Here is a 10,823-nt window from a genome sequence, read left to right as displayed (position 1 = left end):
GCAACAACGTGTTTCTGTTACTCACCCTCCCCACCTTTCAGTCGCACGCGGCTCTGAGACATGCGCAGTGGTTTTCTCTCAGCGGCAGAAGATGTCTGTTTAATCGTCAGTAATAGAATAACGCTGTATAAATCATAAGAAATCCGATGGCCACAGCTAACTCAGCAGCGCTTCGCTTTCACAGACGGTGGGGACTATGTCTAGCTTTTTTCGTCACTTAGAAAAGAAGCTCAAAGAAAGGTAAGCGCCGTTGACGTTATGTTAGCAAAGCTTGCTGTACAAAGACATACAAGCATTTGTGATGAAAAAAAAGTTGTCACTCATGTGTTGAATTATTGTGCAGACGTATTGACTAACGTGTCGAATATATGGGACAACGCTGTGTCCAAAAGTCTGCAAAATAGTGATGTGACATTCACGAACGATCCGATTCTAATGGACATCTCTTTACTAAGAAGATAGGCCTGGTGCCTCACTGAGAGCCATTCTTTGTTCTTGTAATGCTCTTCGTAAACTGTAGTAGCTATTATTTTATTTTATTATATGCATTGATATAGTAAATAAATAAAACACAAGAACGAAAACACGCAGAGCATGCTCATTGCTCTTTGATTGTTTTTGTCACCTGTCATGGTGGCAGACATTACAGCACTTTGTGCTGCCTGGCTTTATGCAGTGGGAGAGAGGGCGAGAACAGTCGCGGTGTGTGCCTTGTGCTTGGTTACTTCTTGCTTGTTGCTCCTTGATCAGCATTCATAGTTGAGCGTTGTTTACAATTAGTTCATTGCCTCAATTACTATGTTTAATGGTGCCAACAGTGGTGGTTTCTGACATGAATAATATGGACAAATGCCCAGGGCGTTATCTTGTTAGGGATGGCATGACACCACTGCAGATTGTAGCAAAGGGATGGAAGAGTTTGTTCTGCTTTTAACATTGGTTAAATTTATTTCAGCTCTAAGTATTTAATATCTAGGTGTTTTTATGGGAATGTGAATCTTTCAGATCAATTTGATTAGCAATTTTGATCATGTTTCACATTTTATCGTGTCATGTAGCACGGAGCGCTAGTCTTGGTCTTGACTCGGTCTCGACTTCCCTTGGTCTTGGTCTTGACTTGGTCTCGGACCCTAAAAATCTTGGTCTTGTCTTGATCTTGACTACAACACTGATTGTAACGTTGTCCAAGTTGCAATGGTCTCATTCAAAACTCTTAAATTAATGTGGTTTGTGCACACAGACTGTGCAGAGAAAACATTCTAATTTTGAAACTACATGCAAATGAAGAACTCATAAAATCTGTTCTTACCAACTTATATTTTTTCGAGTGGTTTATCTGAAGCTAATATTTATGAATGTTTCTAATTATGGTGTTTTCACATAGACATTAATGAGCATATTTCAAATGAGTTAACTCTGGAGGACTGGGTGGTAAGTTAGTGCACAGATGGCATCCGTCTGTGGAAGCCAAGAACCACTTTTCATTAATAAAGTGGAAGAAGGAAATCAATGCCAATAAAGCATCTGACAGTTTATTGCAAATTCACATATTTGTAGCTTTAAATTCCTCAATTTTATTTTATCTTTTATTTTTAGATCACCTGATACTCTCTGCAAGAAAATATATTTTTTGCTCTCTCTTTGAATAAGGTCTGCCGTCTCAGACTTTAGTGAGGACAACTGCAACCTCACAATTACCTGTATCTGCTTGGACTCGGGTGTCCTTAGCTGGACTTGCCAAAACCCGTTTTCTGAACGCAGTGCAGAAACGATGCATGGATAAGAAAAAATGAGGAAAATCGCATCTCTTGATAACCCCTCTGATAATATTTAGCAATAATCTTATCTTTACTACAGCAAACAATAAGCTTATCTGGTGGTCATCTGATTAGTGTGATAAAACATGATTTAATGAACAGTAAAAACATTTAAGAGCTTCACTGTGAGAAACTGCATTTTTCTGAAATATTTTAATTAAAATTTCTTTTTGCATCTCACAGCAGGCTACAAAATTCAAGTATTGGTTTACTGCTGTTTACTGCACGCATTTCATTCTTTGCATAAATTAATCATTTGAGGTGGAGTTGAGTGTTAATATCCGTCTCCGTGGCTCTGTGAGGAGTTCTCTCACCAGGGGTGGCTGACAAGTGATGACTGTAGCTTACCTCATACTGTGAGTGCTACTCTTCTTTAATCTCCCTCCTCTCTTTCTCTCTGTTTTTCTCCCCCACTATCTTAATTTTTCTCAACTCTGGCATGCAAAAAAAAAAAAAAAAGACTCTCCTTCATTTCCATCTTAACACTGCACTAATCCTTCAGCACGTTTTTGGGAATGTCATGCTGTTTTGGGTCTCTTCTACTGACACGATAATTTTGTGTCATAATGGCTCGCAAACACCTGTCCAATTAGGCTGATTGTGATGCACTTCAAACTATTAGACAGATCCCGTGGTGTGGCACTGCGATTTAGCAAAGCACTCTTAATATTTCTGATCTTGCGGGATGTTTTTGCAGCTTCGTGACAAATGTCTGTTCGTAAATCCAGTTTAGTGAGGGGTAATTGAAGGGACTTCAGGAGTCAGCTGTCGGAAAAGGACAAAAGTCTTTCTAGTAAGTTTAAGTTGCCGTGTCAGTTTGCTGTGCTTCATGAATTGTTGGCAGTTCGTGTTTTTGATGAGTTTAGCAACACTTCAAAGTTTAGAACAAACGTGTATAAATTTCTGTTGCACTACTTTAATTATATCCGAGAGTCTTAGTTTTATTTATAAAGGTAGATTAAATATGAGGTGGATGTAGTACATTAAAATGATTAAACAAATTTATACAGCTTTGTGTAAGCACAGCTGCTGACGAAGTGGACATGTTTTTCTTGCATTTTAAGCAAATAATATGGCATAAAATATAATACTTTCTTACTTTCCCCTGAAAGGTTTTTTTAGTCAAAAAAAGGTGGTCATAAAATCATCAGTTCAGCTGCAAGTTCAGAGGCATTGGTTATTAAAAATATAATTTACGTAAAATTGTGCATTCTGCAGAAAGTAGTACAGTTAAGTTGTTTGACTATCATGGTCTTTGCTGGAAGCATTGTGGAAGTTTACTTAAACTAGAACTAGTTTTAAATTTATTGGGGTTAAAACTTAATAAATTCACACTTTGCCTTCTAAATGTCCTACACTTGTCCCAAAGTACAAAAAGCTTAAAATAATACAACTGTCATCATAACTGTTTCATTTGGGAATATATTCAGTGAGTCAGCAATTACCATTTGCAATCATGTCTTAACTGTTCATTTCTATTATGTTCTCTTGTTCTCAACAAAGCTGTACTCATTATAAAAATGTTAGCCAGGCTTTAGTTATCAATAAAGCAAATTGAGATTTTTTTTCCCCCCCCTTGAAAAGTAGCTCACTAAATTTGGTTTTTAATGTAGCTGCTTTTAAAGTGTTTCTCATTAATAAAACCGATAGGCTATCATATGTATAATTTTAGCCTAAGAGAAGTTCTTTGATTTATTAAGGTGTAGCTTATGTTTTTTTTTTCCTTCCTCTACCACGAAGTCTCTGCTGGAAGTGTAAGGTCTGTAGTTGCTGGATGAACCACAATATTCTCCTGAGCCATGTAGACACAGAATATTAACAATGAGTCGAGAACAAATCCTTATTGTTCAATCTCTCATTGACTTACTTGGTCACTCTTTCATGCCCTCCATCTCTAGCTGACACACATGTACGGTAGAAGCAGTCACTTTTTTCCCCCTCTTTCGGCACGCTCTCGTTTTCATCCTGAGCATGATTAGAAGTAAATAGTTGTCAGGGAGAGAGACAGGTAGTGGTAGGGGTGGTGTGTTGGACCGGGGTAAGGGAGAGGGATGAATGGAGACATAAAGGGACATGTCATACCATTCGCAGAGCACCAGGTCTGACAGAAACCCTCAGGACATGGCACTTGTATCAACTGGGGACCAAATGTAGGTGGTACCAGGCTGTCAGTGCTCTCTACTTAATTAGAAGACATGACTGTTTTGGCTCAGTGAGGGCAGTTGTAAATCTCAGTCAATTACATTCAGGGGTAGGACAAGAGTTTGGCACCTGAAGCCTACTTGTCACATCTTATCTGATGCTGACCATAATTGCTACATACTACACATCCACAGTCAATGATGGGATGTCTACAGATATTCCAGAGTTTTTATTTCGTCATCACTGTAAAAAACATAAAAAACAAACAAACAAAAAAAACAAAACAAAGTGATGTCATGTGCTACAGTTGTTTTTATATTTGTTCCTGCCTTTGCATGCAACTTTAGGCTTCATACGTCAGTTTAAAAAAAAAAAAAAAAAGTAGGTTAGCACAAGATTGAGCTGTTAACGATTATGATCAACAATATTTTTCTCACTACTCTTCCATCATATCTCTACAACTCTCTCATCTTTACCATCTCATTTACAAAGATCTAGACTACTTGTGGCTATAAAGGTCAGTAGACGTCCATCCACTTAGCTAAATATAAATGGAAAGCATTTCAACTACATGACCAGTGATGTATAACAGGCTTTTAAATATGTATTAAAAGGTGACGGATAAAAACAGTTTTTACCTGTTCACAAATAAGAATACGCTGAGCAGATGAGATTTGAGTAAAGGGGAAAGTGGATTGTTATTTAGGTGGTATAATACTTTTAAATGGTTGAGTTGGTCAAGTGAAGGCTTTGGAAAGTATGCAGACATGTTCTTAAAGATAACATTTCCAACAGGACTTGGATTTCCATGGTCACAGAACGTTTGAGGACTAGAAACATTGAAATATTACCAGTAGTTAGTTAAAACAGTCCCATTTTCTGTTAGGAGTGGCTAAATCAGTTTTAGAATTAGCCAGATTGGACTAGCTGTGATTTTTGAAAATGCTGAAGAGAAAAGTACACTGAATATTTCTTTCTGCTCTGGTTTTTATCAAATAATCTTCTAAAATATGCCCTGTTTGAGTGTACGCTCCTAATGTTTAAAGGAAGAATACCCAGATTGCACAATAGCAGAAACAGCACACGAGTGTATTTTAGTTGCTTTGCCCAGGAACATGTGGAAATATACATATAGACATCTCGCATTTGGCCTTCTCAAACAGGTTCAGGAAATGCGCTCCTGATCTGTATGTAGAATCTCTCAGCAACACAAACAGCAACGAACCACTCAGGGCTTGATCCTCATCCCTAAACACAAAGGAAAATGCTTGTCAAGTCTTGAAAGAAATCATGTACCTGCATTTGAAAATCCATTAGGCAAGGCGTGGAAGCCGGAGTAACTGAGGGCAGTGGAAGCAGATGAAAGGGGTGACTCATTTGATGGTGGCACCGTGTGTTTTGAAGATGGAATACGGTGTCTATCTTGGCCACATGAATAAAAACTGAAAAGTTTATGGACACATGGTCACGCTTCTGTGTGAGCATGCACAAGCATTAGGTATGAGTGAATGCATATATGCTCTCGGTTGTAGATACACTGATGCATGCACATTGCCCTCTGGGGCTCGGACCCCCTGGTGTTAAAACCAAAAAGCTACAGGAATGCACACAAATCATTGCTTGTAGGCAGAAAGAAAAGTGTCGGAGGGCATGGAGGGGTAATCAAACAAGAGAGCACTTCAACAGAAATCTGTAGGTTGTTGTTCTTGCGCTGCTGTCCCCATCCTCTGCAAAATAATGGCCTGTCCATCTTTCCCCATCGTCTTTGCTCCTTGCTTCAATCTCCCCATCTTTTAGGCAAACTCCATTACCAGAAAACCACTATCACAGATTGAAAGGAAAGTATCTTTTGTTTTCATGTTCTGAATTAGCAGTGCATCATGATTTGTTTTTTTTTTTTTTGGTCATGTGTAAAGCCAAAATACAAAGCTAGTATACTTTGCTGTTTATATAATGGATGTAATGGGAAAAAGCCCCACTTGTTCGATATGTATACATTTAATATCCTTAAGAGAGACAGGAAATTATTAAAATTCTTATTTTTAAGTTGGCCTCATCTGGTGGTGGTCTCTCAAAACCACTTGAAACCAAATTAAGTCACTTAGAAAAGATGAATGAAGCTTGCAAATGACATGGAAGGAAAATATCATAGACCCTGTTCACTTAATTTCAGTTGACCACTGTTTAAAATCAACATACATTTTAAAGTGCACACTTCTTCTAAGTATGATTTTTATAGTCATGTGTTGGGTGTCAGGTTTCGAGAATCGGGGGATAATTGTAAAATCTTGCTTTGAGAATTAGGCATTCACAGGTGAAGGGGAATTTTTAAGGATGGGGATTTGTCTGCACTAAATTCAGGATGTTTGTGAGTGTTTTAATGAGAAAATCCAGAGTTATGGAAAACCCATACTGAGATTCCAAACTACAGGTAAAAGATTTAAAGTTGTTAGATACCAATTTATCTGAATATCTAGTTTGTAACAAAGCTGAGTGAGCTGGTAAGTGGACTTAATTTACAAATCAAATGACTTAGAAAATGAAAACGGATAGATTAAAATGCATTTTAATGAAAATGGGGATTAATACAAATGCAGTCCACCTTTTGAGATTGCAGAGTGTTGATGTAAAATTTAAAACAATGTTTCCTTTCCTTCTACTTTACAATTATGCAAACTGCATTTCCTCTGCCACTTGTTATGAACTCCTATACCTAAGACTCAGTGAATCTGTTCCAAAATAGCCACACAAACCCTAAATGCAACATGGCAACTTGACACAAATCTTGCTACCAATCACAGCAGTGTTTGGATGAATCAACATTTACCTGACTAAATTATGCGTTTGCACTTGACGAGGAGGTTAATGCCATAATTTCTGTTCGAAGAAGCTCACAATGTAAGCAGGCATCAGATGTTTGCTTTTCAAAGACCAGAGAGTAGGACAGAGTGCAGCTGAAGCCAAACAGGCTGGTGTGTTTGTGCTGTACATGACTGACTGTCAGCAAATAAATACAGCTTCAGATATGATTTCATAAGGTTTCTATTCTGTACTTAATGTATTTGCAAAACTGTTTCACAAGACAGTAAAGACCCACACATATATTTGCACTAGAAATGTCACATAAGACATTTGTCATGTTTATTTATGTAGCACATTTCAGCAACAAGGCAGTTCAAAGTGTTTCACGCCATAAAAACATGAAAATTATACAGTCACCAATTATAAAACAAGCAGTAAACGTTGCATTTTGAACATCACCAAAAATCAAGAAGATATGTTGATCAATGTTCCACATAGTACTACTAATCAAAGGCATCTCTATGGGGTTAGCCTTCAGTATTGTACATTGCTTAGTTGTCCAGACATTAATTGTCAAGTGCAGTTGTTTTTTTTTTTTCAATCAAATCCACCTCAAACACAAATCATCACTTATTTAACCACAAATGGAGGAGTGTTTAGATTGAAAAGCAACGTGAAACGCATGCCATTTGTAGTATACAAGAAAGTAAAACAAAGAACACAGCTGAAGAGCAGTGGTAAGTAAAAAAAAAAAAGAAGAGCATAGTGCATATTAAATTTTTACATTTATAATACTTAAAATAAAAAAATAATTTTACAGACATATTTAGGCCACATTAACTGCCTAGACAGCATTCTCCAATGTAAATGCACATTAGCATATATTATGACTTGGGTTATGCAAATAAGCTGCATTAATTAGGGATAAAAAGTAATCTCTCACACTCAAGGAAGTTTTTCTCCAGGCAAGCAGAGCACTTGGCTGTCAACTGGGAATTAACTAAACAAAACCTCTATGGAGAAGCACAACTTCTCCTCATCGGACTAATTCCCAGTGTTTTCTTAGTTAATGGTGTCATGATTAGTGCCTCACTGAGTGGTCTCAAAGCTCTGCAGCTGTGGACTCAGTCTGTGAGCGGCTTCAAACCCCAACTGAAACAGTAAATGTGATTGGACATTTCTGGGTTGACTAGATGGCATGCTGGATTAGTTGCCGTATTAATTATGCTCTTAGACAATCAACAGCTAAGACTAAGACTATGCTTTGATATTGAGCCTCGTTTCTACACGCTACAGCATAAGTACTGCTTGGATATGCGCTAAGCCAGAAACATGAGTGTTTTTAAATATAGTACATCTTTTGCATACCAAACAGTCACACACAACTTGTCAAATTAGTTGTTGGCTTATGTGACTTATCTCCTTTTATTTTTATTTTTTTCTTTCTCCAGGAAGAACTTCTCATCGCACACAGCGAAGAGTAAGACACTTTAGCACACATCAACTTCAGCGATGTCTTTGTTTGTAGGTTAGACTTGACACACATGGGCTTTAAACAGTGTTTTAACTGTTATCTGATGTCAGGAAGGTAAAACGTCATTTGGGGTGCCTCAGTATTGAGGCTACTGTCCTCAATATATATGTTCCTACTTTGATTCCCTGTCCAGGACCATTCCTTCTCTCTTTACCCCTTCTTGTCTACCGACCAATGAAAAAAGGCCACCAGTAGGCCAATAAACTTAAAAAAAAAAAGAAAAAGAAAAAAGAAACATATTTTGTGGCAGTATAACAAAACTGAGTACCCAAAATGGAACAAATGATACAAAAGCCATTATTTTTCTTTGCAGGGTGGATCATCCACTGGTTTCACATTCTGGCAACTCTCTTCAGCTCTGGCAAAGGTGAGTAAATTCCTTTGGCTGTCTGCTTTGTTTTTGTGCATTGGCTGTGCTTCTACAGAGGAATCTGTGAAATGTCAGCTCATACCAAAATATATTTTACTTATAATTCTTGGAATAAGATTGGAATGCATTTTAAAGACTTAAAATATTGTCCAGCCCTGTTCTGGAACAGCTTCATGTTTTTGCAGGTACTGTGGAGATTTATTAAAACATATTACGCTTGGAATACAGCATAAAACTGCATAAAAGTCAGGCAGAAATGAATACTGGGAGAAAGACTTGCTGACATTAAATTGGCAATGATCACTTTGTTTGATCAGATACACCTGTTCTTCCTCACATCAACTGCAAGGATCTACTGAATCCACACAAGTTGGTCATAGATATCAAATCCATGGATTGGTAAGTGTTATAAATAGTAGCCATTGTGCAGAAGCACACCTTTTCCAACAACCACTAAATGCTGGTAACAAGAAACTAAAACTCAAAGTCAGACCTTTGGATATTTACTTTGCTCAGACTTAAGTTGGTGGGTCAAAAGGAAGTTATTGTAGTCTTATGCAATGTAGTGTTTTACTTATTCAAGTAATTGGAGCACAAAACCAACCTATAGATTAGAGAAGGTTCATGTTTGGCAACAGACTTCCAATTACTTTTGCGTTCCTTGGCTTCGTTGGTTTGTTCTAGGCCTGGGCTGTTATATAGTTCTCACAATATTTTGGTTATACTCTGTTATTGGTTTCATGGCCCAAATCCTTAATTGTTCCTAAAATTATACAGTATTAATTGTTACAGACATTAGTATTAGGATTTTGGGGCGACAGTGCCTCAGGAGGTCTGAGTTTGTCCTGTAACTGGTGGGTTGGTGGTTCAACACTCCGATCTGTTTGTCTCTATCGTTGTGTCCTTGGACAAGACGATTCATCCGCCTTGTTTCCTAGTGGCAGTTAAAGGGTCTGGTGGTGACAGGGCAGCTACAATGTAGTAGCTTATCACCATCAGCATGTGAATGTGATGGTGATAAATGGGTAAATTAATGTGCTTTGGAGTTCTAAGGACTAAAGTGACGTATAAGAACAGGCCATTTAAAATTTTATGTGCATACTTGAAATAAATGCATTTAGTAGTTTTAGTATAAACAAGCTTTTTGGGGCATATTGCATGTTTTTACTGTTTTGTTGTCTAGATAGTAACATCAGTATAATCATTTGTTTTAGTTGGACTATCTACTGTGATAGCTAACTCACATTTAGCTACTTACCAGATATTCTGCTAGTAGCTTTGCAGCTTTAGTTTCCAAACAGCCTTTACTAAGTGATGCATATGGCTCTTTTAGTTTCCATGTAGTGATTGCTCATGTGTTATAATCTATAACTGGAAATATTTCAAATCATTACATTTCTTGCTGGCGGGTGAACAAAACATGTAGTTTTCATTTCAGCCAGTTGACCAACAGTGTGAAGTAAAACCCATGGCATTAGAGTGCTTATGCTTATGTTCCACAGAGCTGACACTTCCCCCGGCATCTTATTAAAATTACTTCAAACAATATTCATGGTACGTGGGGAAAATGTAAGCAGTTTTGAAACTTGTACTTTTTAAACCTTGATATACGTCTTACTCTGTAAACAGGTCCGGTCACATGGTTGTAGTATTTTTGTTTGGCCTTCCATGCCTCACTGGGGAGTAAGAGGTTGTATGTTTGATTTCATGCAGTTGTTCTAAAGGCACAGGGGGGGCTTGTGGTAGTTTGAAGAACCCGCGAGTACACACAACACATACCCACACAAACATGCACACACTTGCGTTTGGTAAGGCCCGATTGTTTCAGATGATGGATGTCACACTTTAACCCATGAACACAGTGCCCCTGCTGCCTTTAATTGCCCAATCAGAAGGCTGGAACATTTGTTATTGTAGGGCAGTTAGGGCTGGATGCCAAGCTGTACACACACAAACACAGACATGCGCGTAAACAGCATCTGCCTTTTGATTGGAAGGTGAGCTGTGCCTAAAAGAGTACGAGCCGTTCCTGCTTTCTTTATGCGCAAGCAGCGATGACAGGGCCGCGTTGCTGTCATAGCACATTAAAACACAGTGACACCTGCAAGTGTGCTCTCTCTTCAGAACTGTCCACTTTAATCTCCACAACAACGGTGAC

Source organism: Poecilia latipinna, unplaced genomic scaffold (genome assembly GCF_001443285.1).
Source record: "Poecilia latipinna isolate Pla-1442-1.1 unplaced genomic scaffold, P_latipinna-1.0 Scaffold120, whole genome shotgun sequence".
Classification (NCBI taxonomy): Eukaryota; Metazoa; Chordata; class Actinopteri; order Cyprinodontiformes; family Poeciliidae; genus Poecilia; species Poecilia latipinna.
Note: the sequence above shows the minus strand (reverse complement) of the source record.